We start from the raw sequence: 14,429 nt of genomic DNA, 5'->3' as shown, positions 1-14,429 counted from the left end.
GTTTTTTTTTTTTTTTTTTTTTTTCATTTTTATAATTTTTTTTTTTATCTCTTTCCACGTCACCCATGGGGTAAAATAAAATGGTACGCACTTTTTTTAACGTGGTATCCCCAGTAGGTCTAATCCACGACAAAATCAAAAGAAACCTTCAAATCCAAGTATTTTAAAGATTGCACATAAATAATTAAAGCTAACCATTTGGTATAATAAATATATTCTAATCATAGCCAAAATATTGCATAAATATTTTAGAAAAAAATTAATTCTACATTTAATCTATTCGATAAATTCGTAAACGTCCCAGTTTTTAACTGGGTTGTAAGCTTGCAAGCGAAGTTTTTCTTTTGATTTTGTGTCTTCCTTATTATATAAATTATTCGCGTCCATTTTCGAAAGATGTTCCCTATCTATATTTGCAGTGGTCGCACTGTCCCCCCTAGTCCTCATAGCTGTTTTAACGACGCAAAGTGAATTGAGTGTACTCGCGTCAAGACCATTCCTTTTTTTTGTTTTTACTTCTGGGATGAGTGAGAACGCTCTTTCAGCCGCAGCATTTGAATGAGGTAATGCCCTCACTATACCCAGCAATAAACGCAAACTATCGTACCGAAAACCACCATCAGAATTGGTAACAGAGCAAATTGCCATCCACATTTCATCAAATGACAATTTGCCCCATTCTTCCTTCTGAAGGTCATTTTCGTGATATAAGGAGGATTGCCACTTGCGAGTAACACTTTCTTCGTCGGTAATACGCAAATGGCGACAAACGTTAATCACGAAAGTGAGTGTCTTGCTGCGATCCGAATAAAATAACGCGGGATATCTCTCGAATACCGTCAAACTTTTTAAAAACGGGTCATCGAACGGAAGTCTTTTGACGATTTGCTGTGCCGCAGTAACGTAGAACTGAAGGCATTTTTGACGGAATGTGTCGATTTCCGCTTGTGGAGTCCCTTCAGAAAGTTTATTTTTTAAATATTCGTTGCAATCATGACCAACATCAATTTCGGATAAATCAAGCTGATTTGCGCCATTTTCGAATTTGATGTCACGAGCATATGCATCGAATATTTCTGGCTGCAACATAGCAGGTTTCAAAAATTTCTGTAGAATCTCCAGAAGCATCTTTTTTGAATAAGGCTGCAAGCAGTGAACTAAAGTTTTTTCATTTTGAAAAAAAGCGTTTAATTTATTGAAAAAATCTAGTGTGAAATGCAAAAAAAGCAGATATGCTTTTGTCAATGGCGATCCTGAAAAGTTTTTTTAAAATCGCGAAGGATGGCTGTCCGTTGAAAATAACGCGATATGCTGAAACAAGATGGTTGTCGCGTCATTCCGCGATTGATAAAATTTTAAAAAATTGGGATACACTGATGGCTTTTTTAACTGAACAGTCTTTCGAAAAAGGCAAACAAGCAGATGAACTTCTTGAAATTTTAAAAATGCGACAACCATCTTGTTTCAGCATATCGCGTTATTTTCAACGGACAGCCATCCTTCGCGATTTTAAAAAAACTTTTCAGGATCGCCATTGACAAAAGCATATCTGCTTTTTTTGCATTTCACACTAGATTTTTTCAATAAATTAAACGCTTTTTTTCAAAATAAAAAAAACTTTAGTTCACTGCTTGCAGCCTTATTCAAAAAAGATGCTTCTGGAGATTCTACAGAAATTTTTGAAACCTGCTATGTTGCAGCCAGAAATATTCGATGCATATGCTCGTGACATCAAATTCGATAATGGCGCAAATCAGCTTGATTTATCCGAAATTGATGTTGGTCATGATTGCAACGAATATTTAAAAAATAAACTTTCTGAAGGGACTCCACAAGCGGAAATCGACACATTCCGTCAAAAATGCCTTCAGTTCTACGTTACTGCGGCACAGCAAATCGTCAAAAGACTTCCGTTCGATGACCCGTTTTTAAAAAGTTTGACGGTATTCGAGAGATATCCCGCGTTATTTTATTCGGATCGCAGCAAGACACTCACTTTCGTGATTAACGTTTGTCGCCATTTGCGTATTACCGACGAAGAAAGTGTTACTCGCAAGTGGCAATCCTCCTTATATCACGAAAATGACCTTCAGAAGGAAGAATGGGGCAAATTGTCATTTGATGAAATGTGGATGGCAATTTGCTCTGTTACCAATTCTGATGGTGGTTTTCGGTACGATAGTTTGCGTTTATTGCTGGGTATAGTGAGGGCATGACCTCATTCAAATGCTGCGGCTGAAAGAGCGTTCTCACTCATCCCAGAAGTAAAAACAAAAAAAAGGAATGGTCTTGACGCGAGTACACTCAATTCACTTTGCGTCGTGAAAACAGCTATGAGGACTAGGGGGGACAGTGCGACCACTGCAAATATAGATAGGGAACATCTTTCGAAAATGGACGCGAATAATTTATATAATAAGGAAGACACAAAATCAAAAGAAAAACTTCGCTTGCAAGCTTACAACCCAGTTAAAAACTGGGACGTTTACGAATTTATCGAATAGGTTAAATGTAGAATTAATTTTTTTCTAAAATATTTATGCAATATTTTGGCTATGATTAGAATATATTTATTATACCAAATGGTTAGCTTTAATTATTTATGTGCAATCTTTAAAATACTTGGATTTGAAGGTTTCTTTTGATTTTGTCGTGGATTAGACCTACTGGGGATACCACGTTAAAAAAAGTGCGTACCATTTTATCTTACCCCATGGGTGACGTGGAAAGAGATAAAAAAAAAAATTATAAAAATGAAAAAAAAAAAAAAAAATTAAAAAAAATTTTTGTTTGAAAAAAAAAAAACAAAAACATTGCCGAGTTCTCGAACCCGGTACTTTAGGCACCCGAGCCAAAAGATTTACCGCGCGCCTATCAAGGCAGCTTGTTGAGAATGAGTAGTAACTTATATTTAAATTGCGTTTAGGAATTTCAAATTATCATTAACTATTAACCATAATATTAACAATAATAATGATGATAATGATAACAATAATAATAATAATAATAATAATAGTAAGAATAACAATAAAACAATAATTACAATTTTAATAATAAATTTTATACGTTTGCTTGTGTAAAAATTTAATTATAAGCAAAAAAAAAAAATAAACAAGTAATAACAATAATTTGTATTAAAAAAACAAAATAAAAAAAATTTTTGTTTGAAAAAAAAAAAAAAAAAAAACATTGCCGAGTTCTCGAACCCGGTACTTTAGGCACCCGAGCCAAAAAATTTGCCGCGCGCCTATCAAGGCATCTTACAGGGACACAGTGGTAATTTATATTTAACTTGCATTTAGGAATTCCGAGTAAGCATTAACCGTAATAACAATTATTAATGATAAATAATAATAATAATAATTATTATTATTATTATAATTTATAATTTATAAAAGAAGAACCTGAAAACAAAAAATTTGACGCATGACGTCACGCGCGAGGATCCTCGCGCTGACTTCATTTTTTTCCAAACCTCACTTTTGGCTTGCCGACTCACGAACGTGCTCAGCTTCCATGTATTGGAGTAAATGCTGGCGGTTTGGTGGTGGAACTTTGGCGAGCGAGGGGCAACGGACTTCGGTCGCTCTCGGCTCCTTCCGAGCAACATCGACGCTGCTCGCTCACGGATACAGTAGTGTATCATTGTGTGGCGTGTGGGTAGAGGTCTAGGGAAAGGGTAACTTTTACCCACGATCTGGCTGCACTGCGACTGACTGAATTTTAGGAGGGAGGGACAAAATGCAGAAGGTAGTGGGAACTTTTGAATTGTAAGGTTGGTGAACCTGACGTACTAAAGATATGCTATAGGAAATGATAAAGGGCCGTTCATGATGGATAAAAATGCCAAGCGGTGCTACCTACTTGCGACTAAACTTAATGCTTAAAAATTGATAAAACAGGCCGTTCTAATTGTTGAACATTAATCTAATAGATGGCGCATACATGCGCATTTCTGCCTTAAATAATTTTTCATAGCATTAAAGGGCTCATAGTGAACGTATAAGTTCTACATTTATAAGTCCAGCTAATACGTACTCCATAACAAGAGGAATATAATACTCCAATAAATAATCACGCTAATTGTGAAATAAAATATTAATCATTTATTTATAAAATTTAAAAATAATTATGCAATAAATAATTTAACAGTGATGTGAATAAAAAATTTGTTCAGTTTATTGATAAATTTGGAGTGCAAAAAATTACAACGATAATAATAATAATAATAATAATAATAATAATAAGCGTAATAAGCGGGCTTGTTACGTGGCCTCCAAGTGGCGCACCGCGGGAAACGCAGACCAGAACACCAGGTCTGTAGGCAAACGACGTAACAGGTGCAGTGGGCCAACTACCCACTGCATTGAAACTCTGAGTTACAACGAGACATAATCTCAGAAGTGCTCCCCACAACCGGTCCTTTTCGGATGAGGACCATTTATCAGGTGGGAGGAGCACACCGGACCCGATAAATGATGATGACACTGGCGCTTTAAGGACTAACTTTAAGTGGACGGAGGAACTGCGAGTCGATCTCTTGGCGTGTTACCAGCGCAGCGATCCGGGGATGATCGGTTACATAGCCCGGATGCACACTCTTTGGAGTGACATGCATCCGGAGCTAGCACATTTTACGCCGAAACATTTGCGTAACTATGCCGCTCATCTCCGGCGTAACAGACGATCGCTTGTGCCGGATAGAAGGCAGTCTAATAGACTTTCCTTTCCGGCGCAATTACACCAAGAGCGACGCCGTCCCTCCTTGGATAACAACAATATCTTTATAGGACGGCAAGTAAGTATATCTAAAAAGATAACTTACTCCCAACAACAACTTGACAAGGTCAATGAAGATCTCCTTACACAGATCCAGGAGGATTCCACTCTGCTCGCTGTGAACCAGGTTGTGTATGGTGCAGCAGTTTCGGCTTTTCCGAGAGAGAGACATCGTCTCTCAATCGAGGCAAGGTTGAGACAGCGCATCGCACAACTTGGCGACAAAATTGACAGATCCCGGAAACATGTCTCTCGCATCCAATGTGTGATTGAGTTCGAAACAACCCAACGAGCATACACGCCCCGAGTACGTCGCATTACTGCTGAACTTCGGTGGCGTCATCACACATTGAATAAAAGTACTCTTCTTATCATCAAAGAAGAGTCGCTTAATAAATTGCGAGCTCTAGTGACTGCCAAAAAGTCACTAGAGAAAAGGCTGAAACGGCTGGTCGACAATTCGTTGTTTCGATCTAGCCCTTCACGCTTTCTGACACCAAAGACTGTTGTTACCGGGAATTATCCAGCACCTGAGCAGGTGGAAGCCTTTTGGACTGAGTTGTATGGAGATCAACCAAACGTAAACGCCAACACTCCAGCTCTGCATGACTTCAAAGCATTTTGTCGGAAACACCGTCGACAGAATGCTGATGAAGAGAGCCCTGCAGTCAGTGTAAATGAAGTTCGTTTAGCTCTAGATGGCAGCAGAAATTGGGCTGCCCCGGGACCAGATGGCATTAATGTCTTCTGGTGGAAGAAGTTTACCCACCTCCATTTGGCCCGTATATTTACATCCTACATCAGAGCTGACGAACCGATTCCAGACTGGCTCGTAGAAGGGCGAACCGTACTGATACCCAAAAAAGGTGACTTGTCTGACCCAAAAAATTACAGGCCTATCACCTGCCTGAATGCGGTTTATAAAATTTTTACAAAAATTTTGAATAACCGTATCTTGCAGGAGATAGGACCTATATGGCAACAGATATATGAACAGCGTGGCAACAAAAGAGGCCTGTCAGGTTGCAAAGAGAACCTGATAGTTGATCGATGTGTCATACAAGATGCGATCTACTATCAACGCAACCTGTCAATGGCCTGGATTGACTATCGCAAGGCATTTGACTCAACTCCTCATGAGTTGATTTTATACCTCCTCAAATGCCTGGGGGTCAATCCCGAAACGGTGGAATGCATTCGGCGTACAATGCAGCTCTGGCGAACGCATTTCCATATAGGAAATGGAAACGCACTGCACGTAACCGGAGTTGTAGAGTACAAACGAGGGGTCTTCCAAGGCGATTCCTTGAGCCCTCTGCTGTTTTGCATCTCACTGCTGCCTATATCTGTTGCTCTCCGTAAAACCCATGGGTACTCTGTGGGGCCTCCGGGTGATCGAAAATACTCGATCACCCATCTGCTTTACATAGATGATCTAAAGCTATATAGTGCTAATGAAGATCATCTACAGGCAGCCCTGAACATCGTAGCAGAGTACACACGAGATGTCGGAATGTCTTTTGGGTTGGACAAGTGTGCGGTCATACATCTGGCGAGGGGTAAGTGCTCTGATACGGGTGATGATGTCGAGTTAGTAGATGGGAGCATCTTAAGACAATTAGGCGCCGGAGAGTTGTATAGATACCTAGGAATGGAAGAGCACCGCATGCATGCGGTCTCTGAAGTCCGAGCAACTCTCCGTAGTGAGTATGTTAGGAGACTCCGGAAAATTTGGTCCTCCGAACTTTCCGGCAAAAATAAAGTCTCCGCCACTAACATGCTCGCTGTCCCAGTCTTACTATACTCTTTCGGTGTCCTGAAATGGGCCCGAAAGGATTTACGAGATCTCGACATCAAAACCCGTAAGGTTATCAATATGAATCGGAGCATGCACCCCAATTCATCAGTCGCCAGATTATACCTCTCCCGGTCCATCGGTGGGAGAGGTCTGCAGAGTTTGGAGCGACTGCATGATCGTTTGGTCCTGAGCTTAACATTCGAGGTTGTCAATTTCACTGCAGACGAGGATGACTTCCTTATGCAAATCGTACATAAACATGATAATGCGCATAAGGGGTCGTTCTTGTATAAGGCAGCTATATATGCAGCAAGAACCCTTGGTCTTGGAGAGATAAACGCTCTTATGGAACTCCGAAAGGAAGAATTTAAGAGCGTCATCAGGAACGCCGAGGAAAAACAACTCCTAGGCGAACTGATGGACAAGTCCATGCACAGCGTGTACTTCAAACACGTGCGTGATCATGGCTTGTCCACCCAGCTGACCTTTTCCTTCTTAAAGTCAGCTGGCCTGATGTCCGAGACTGAAGGGTTCATATTTGCCTGCCAAGATGGTGTCATTAACACTCTAGAATACCGTAGCAAGGTGCTCCAGGTGCAGCTTCTGGACACGTCATGTAGGATGTGTAAACAACACCCGGAGACGCTCATACACCTTTTGTCGGCATGTCCTGTGCTGGCGAGAGGTGCATATATCCAGCGTCACAACGCTGCCCTGAGAGTACTGTACTACTATCTTCGTCATTACTACGGTATTGATATGACACCAGTGCTGCCTTATCTACCAGGAGATATTCCCCAGGTTGTTGAGAATGACAGTTGCAAAATTTACTGGAACATGCCATTTGCAACAACCCGGCGGATCGATCACAACAAACCTGATATTGTGCTCTTCGACAAGGCCACTCGTGACATTTATGTCATTGAGTTCTCGGCCCCGGCTGAACACAACATCTCAGCCAAAGAAGAGCACAAAAGAAAAATATATCAGGATCTCCTATTTGAAATTGGCAAACTTTACCCAGGTTACCGTGTCAAACTAGTCGTCCTAATCGTTGGCGTCCTTGGAGGGATAAAACAGTCTTTTGTATCCTCACTTGCCAAAGTTCCAGCTTGCACGTCAAAATCTGAGTTCTTGGCTGTCAGGATGCAGAAGGCTGTAATATTAGGTTCCCTCCGTCTACTTAGGGAAATGACTTTGGCCTGCTGTGGCCGCTAACCGCCTTGTTGTGCGGAGTGGTCCAGCAGTAATGGATGGAGCTCAGGCTGGGCCCTCGGAGAGTCGGACTTCGGGGACAACCCCCCTGAGCATTTAATAACATAATAATAATAATAATAATAATAATAATAATAATAATAATAATAGTGATAATAATAATCGGTAGATTATCGGAATCCGTTACGAAGAAAATATGATTTATAAATACTCTTTATAAACATGTAAAATAGTGTAATATTGTATTTGGAGTGTAAAAAATTTAACAACGTTAGAGTGAATTTATAAAAAACTTCATCGATTAGAATTTTAAGGTACCATTCATATTTGGAAGTAAAAAAGTGAGTGTATAATTTATATTATTTTATGTTGTTATAAACATTTTTAAGTTGTTTTCACTATAAACAATTTATTTTTTTATGACTTAGTAATTTAAAGGAAACAATTAACATTTTCGAAAAAAAATACTCCAATAGTAACAATCTACCTTCAACAGGTGCATTCCATTAGGGTATTAAATCATTGATTTGAAATCAGCTTTTCTTGGCACGGATGGCACGGAATTTCTTATGAAAAATTTAATTAAATTAATTAAATGCCGATGATTTGTTATAAGTAATGGCGAGTAAATTATACTCAACCAATTTATAAGCACGAATGGCATAAAGTTGCTCATTAAATAATTTAATGCAACAAGTGTCCAGCCAGGTGCTCAATGAAATACAAGTGCGGCAATTATATATAAAAAATTTAATTTATTTAATTAAATGCCGATTATTTGTTATTAATAAAGATGTGTGAATTATATTCCACCAATTTATCAGCACAAATGGCCTAGAGTTACTCGTTAAATAATTTAATCCAACAAGTATCCAGCCAGGTGCTCAATGAAATACAAGTGCGGCAATTATATATAAAAAATTTAATTTATTTAATTAAATGCCGATTATTTGTTATTAATAAAGATGTGTGAATTATATTCCACCAATTTATCAGCACAAATGGCCTAGAGTTACTCATAAAAAATTTATTGCAACAAGTATCCAGCCAAGTGCCCGACAAAAATACAAGTCCGGCATCCCGGGGAAAAAATGATCAGATCTGATTAGATATGAACAGGCATGAGTCTTCAGGTCTGATCAGGTATGAAAAATGACCGGGTCTGATCAGACCTGGGCAGGCATGTTCATGTCTGATCAGATCTGTTCATGTCTGACTCGATCAGGTCCATAAAAAAAAAAAAAGATTGGTGCCGACGGGGATTTGAACCATGTACGTTGCGCTCTTTAGACTTATACTTTACCTGTTGACCCAATGACTTATCTTAAATCTAGCGTACCTTTCAAACTACTTTAAGTAATTAAAATTTTATACATGACTTATCCTTATAGTTAACGGAGTTCTATACTTAATTTATTAATTATTAATAATTAATTATACACAGTAAAAAATGTCGCGTCATTGCATTAAAAAATTTTGTTAAAAATTTTTATGTTAAATATTTAACACTTTTTTGTGTTGATTTAACAGAATAAATGTTAAATTTACATATAAAAGGGTTAAATATTTAACACAAAAATTTTTGACTCAATGACGCAAAATTTTTTACTGTGTATATTAGAGTGATTTATTTGGGACAGCTATGTATTTTTTCCGCTCCATTAACATATGGTTCTATGTAAAGTAAAAAAAAAATTTCTTCAAGGTTTATTCCGTAATTATAATTTTATTGTTTTCTTTTAAAATTGAAGTTTTTTTTAATTAAAACGTATTGGAAATGAAGAATTATTTGTGTGTTCTACAATTTAGCAGCCTTTGACACTACTGCAATGGATCAAGGCGTAGCTTAAGATAATAACAGACACCTTGAAAGGACTTATTATCGCCTATCGATATCAACTGATATATTTTGGTATTTTCACGCTATCAAACTCAAACTTTTACTAAATAATCTTATTTTTCGCGTATTCAATGGAACACAGTAAAAATTTTATGTCATTTTGTCAAAATTCATCGTTAAAAATCATCGTTTTGGCATGGAAAATTAAAAAGTTCATACTTATATAAGTCGAAATTTTTGATCAAAGTTGTACATTTAAAATTTATAAGCGGATAGAAACTGATACGTCATACGGAACAAATTAATTTTAAAAATAGAACTGCAGTCTATAGTTCAATAAAATTTTTCTTCCAGACTTAAAATATCATTTAAGAGGGCAAATCATTCATGAACAGTTCTTGTCAGCTGATATATGGAGTTTTAATCCTTATCTATTTTAGGCTAGATCAGACATGATCAGACATGGACAGGTCTGATCAGGTCTGAGCGTATTTAACGCTTCACCCGGGAAAAAATGATCAGATCTGATCAGACATGAACAGGCATGAGTCTTCAGGTCTGATCAGGTATGAAAAATGACCGGGTCTGATCAGACCTGGCCAGGCATGTTCAGGTCTGATCAGATCTGTTCATGTCTGACTCGATCAAGTCCATAAAAAAAAAAAATCGGTGCCGACGGGGATTCGAACCATACACCTCGCGCTCTTCAGACTGACACTTTACCTCTTGACCAAATGATTCATCTTAACTTGAGAGTATCTTTCGAGCTACTTCAAGTAATTCAAATTTTATACATGATTTATCCTTATAGTTAACGGAGTTCTATACCTAATTTATTAATTATTAATAATTAATTATATATTAGAGTGATTTATTTGGAACGGCTATGTATTTTTTTTCGCTCTATTAACATATGGTTCTACACTGAGAGAGAATTTTATTCAATAGTAATAAAACAGTTTATTTGGACTTGAAAAAAAATTTAGTTAATATTAATAAAATTATATTAGTATTTAATAAAATTTCATAAGTATTTAATGAAATTTTCTTAAATACTAAAATGTGTTTATTAAAATAACCACGAACGACGCTTTCGTTTGCTGTCATTAATACGAATATTAAGTCATTAAAAGAAATAATCTCAAAAAAAAAAAAAATTAATATTCATCAATTAATTATAATATATTCAAATATATTTTCACAGTAAAGTCTTTTAATAAATAGTATTAAGATTTTTTAACAAGACATCCTAACCTAACCTATTTGTTTACTTCATGACGAATCACATGTAGAGATTTTAAATAATAAAAATAAATAAATATTCGATTGAATTTATGAAATCATAGTCTTTATTTTTAACAAATGCGTCTCTACATTGTCTGGTTTTCTGCTTCTGTTTTCATTTTATTAAATAATGTCTAACTCTTATCGATTCATTTGTGAAATTTTTAAATTTAAGTGCATAAAAATTAACATCCACTCGGATAACAACAGTTGTAGACTTTGTATTTCAAAATATAGTTCCGACAAAATTCAATTTTACTTAATTATTTATTCAATTAATTACTGATCAATACTTGTTAGTTAGTTGATTAATGAATTTTCTTTATATTACATGTAGATAAATATTCATTACATACTAAGAAACATTTATTATTATTTAATAAAATTTTTATTAGTATTTAAGGAAATTTAATTAATATTTAATAAATTTTTATTTGGGATTAGCCAAATAAACGTTTTATTAAATAGTAATAAAATTTCATTACTATTAAATAAAATTGTCTCTCAGTGTAGGCTAGATATCAGACATGGACAGGTCTGATCAGGTCTGAGCGTATTTAAGGCTTCAGACATGAACAGACATGAGCAGGCATGAACAGGTCTGATCAGGTCTGAACGTATTTAACGCTTCAGACATGAACAGACATGAGCAGGCATGAACAGGTCTGATCAGGTCTGAGCGTATTTAATGCTTCAGACATGAACAGGCATGAACAGGTCTGAACGGATTTAACGCTTCAGACATGAACAGACATGAGCAGGCATGAATAGGTTTGATCAGGTCTGAACGTATTTAACGCTTCAGACATGAACAGACATGAGCAGGCATGAGCAGGCATGAACAGGTCTGATCAGGTCTGAACGAATTTAACGCTTCAGACATGAACAGACATGAGCAGTCATGAACAGGTCTGATCAGGTCTGAGCGTATTTAATGCTTCAGACATGAACAGGCATGAACAGGTCTGCTCAGGTCTAATTTTAGGCTTGATCAGATATGAACAGGTCTGATCAGTCCTGATCATTTTTTCCCGGGCAGACATGAACAGGCAAGAGCAAGCATGAACAGGCTTGATCAGGTCTGATCAGGTCTGAGCGTATTCAACACCAGACATGAGCAGACATGAACAGGCATGGACAGGTCTGATCAGGTCTGAGCGTATTTAACGGTTCAGACATGAACAGGCTTGATCAGGTCTGAGCGTATTTAATGCTTCATACATGAACAGGCATGAACAGTCATGAGCAGGCATGAACAGGCTTGATCAGGTTTGATCAGGTCTGAGGGTATTTAACACCAGACATGAAAAGGCATGGACAGGTCTGATCAGGTCTGAGCGTATTTAACAGTTCAGACATGAACAGGCATGGACAGGTCTGATCAGGCCTGATCATACATGAACAGGTCTGATCAGGTCGGATTTCAGGCCTAATCAGATATGAACAGGTCTGATCGGTCCTGATCATTTTTTCCCGGGATGATCTTGGCACGGATGGCACGGAATTTCTTATGAAAAATTTAATGTAATTAGTTAAATGCCGATTATTTGTTGTAAATGAAGATGTGTGAATTATATTCTACCAATTTATCAGCACAAATGGCCTAGAGTTACTCATAAAAAATTTATTGCAACAAGTATCCAGCCAGGTGCTCGATAAAAATACAAGTACGGCAATTATATGTAAAAAATTTAATTCAATTAATTAAAGGCCGCTGATTTGTTATAAATAATGGCGAGTAAATTATACTCTACCAATTTATAAGCACAAATGGCCTAAAGTTGCTCATTAAATAATTTAATGCAACAAGTATCCAGCCAAGTGCCCGCCAAAAATACAAGTCCGGCATGATCTTGGCACGGATGGCACGGAATTTCTTGTGAAAAATTTAATTCAATTGATTAAAGGCCGCTGATTTGTTATAAATAATGGCAAGTAAATTATATTCTACCAATTTATAAACACAAATGGCCTAAAGTTGCTCATTAAATAATTTAATGCAACAAGTATCCAGCCAAGTGCCCGACAAAAATACAAGTCCGGCATGATCTTGGCACGGATGGCACGGAATTTCTTGTGAAAAATTTAATTCAATTAATTAAATGCCGATCATTTGTTATAAATAATGGCGAGTGAATAATACTCTACCAATTTATAAGCACAAATGGCCTAAAGTTACTCATAAAAAATTTATTGCAACAAGTATTCAGCCAGGTGCTCGATAAAAATACAAGTACGGCAACATAAAATTAATTGCGATTATTCAATATTATGAATTTTTCATACATTAATTATTAAAAAAAAAAAAGATTATGTAATTAGATGAAGTAATTAATTCTCACTCGGGATTTAGAAAAAGTGCTTTTCTAACCGAAGTAATTAAGAAAATGGACGCTCGTAAGCTAGTTTGATGAACTAGTGCTAACTTTATTTTTTTTTAATAATTTATATTTAATATTCTGAACTGGCAGTCATTTTTTTCGATTTCTTAATTAATGAGCATTTATTAAAAATTTAGATGGTAGTAATTCTTATAACAGATAATAAAATATATTTAAAAATAATTTAGGGTGTCAATAATTGGACCCCTGTCAATAGTGGTGCTTTTTACCGTACCTACTCTTTTTTAAAGTGAAAAAAAAATTATGGTAAACAATTGAGAAGAATATACTTGGCACGCATGGCACGGAAGGTAAGGTGTTACTATTGGAGTATTTTTTTTCGAAAATGTTAATTGTTTCCTTTAAATTACTAAGTCATAAAAAAATAAATTGTTTATAGTGAAAACAACTTAAAAATGTTTATAACAACATAAAATAATAGAAATTATACACTCACTTTTTTACTTCCAAATATGAATGGTACCTTAAAATTCTAATCGATGAAGTTTTATATAAATTCACTCTAACGTTGTTAAATTTTTTACACTCCAAATACAATATTACACTAATTTACATGTTTATAAAGAGTATTTATAAATCATATTTTCTTCGTAACGGATTCCGATAATCTACCGATTATTATTATTATTATTATTATTATTATTATTATCGTTGTAATTTTTTGCACTCCAAATTCATCAATAAACTGAACAAATTTTTTATTCACATCACTGTTAAATTATTTATTGCATAATTATTTTTAAATTTTATAAATAAATGATTAATATTTTATTTCACAATTAGCGTGATTATTTATTGGAGTATTATATTCCTTATGTTATGGAGTACGTATTAGCTGGACTTATAAATGTAGAACTTATACGTTCACTATGAGCCCTTTAATGCTATGAAAAATTATTTAAGGCAGAAATGCGCATGTATGCGCCATCTATTAGATTAATGCTCAACAATTAGAACGGCCTGTTTTATCAATTTTTAAGCGATAAGCTTAGTCGCAAGTAGGTAGCACCGCTTGGCATTTTTATCCATCATGAACGCCCCTTTATCATTTCCTATAGCATATCTTTAGTACGGCAGGTTCACCAACCTTACAATTTAAAAGTTTCTACTA

The sequence above is a fragment of the Cotesia glomerata genome, linkage group LG3 (genome assembly GCF_020080835.1).
Source record: "Cotesia glomerata isolate CgM1 linkage group LG3, MPM_Cglom_v2.3, whole genome shotgun sequence".
NCBI classification, from domain to species: domain Eukaryota; kingdom Metazoa; phylum Arthropoda; class Insecta; order Hymenoptera; family Braconidae; genus Cotesia; species Cotesia glomerata.
This window is presented reverse-complemented; position numbering follows the sequence as displayed.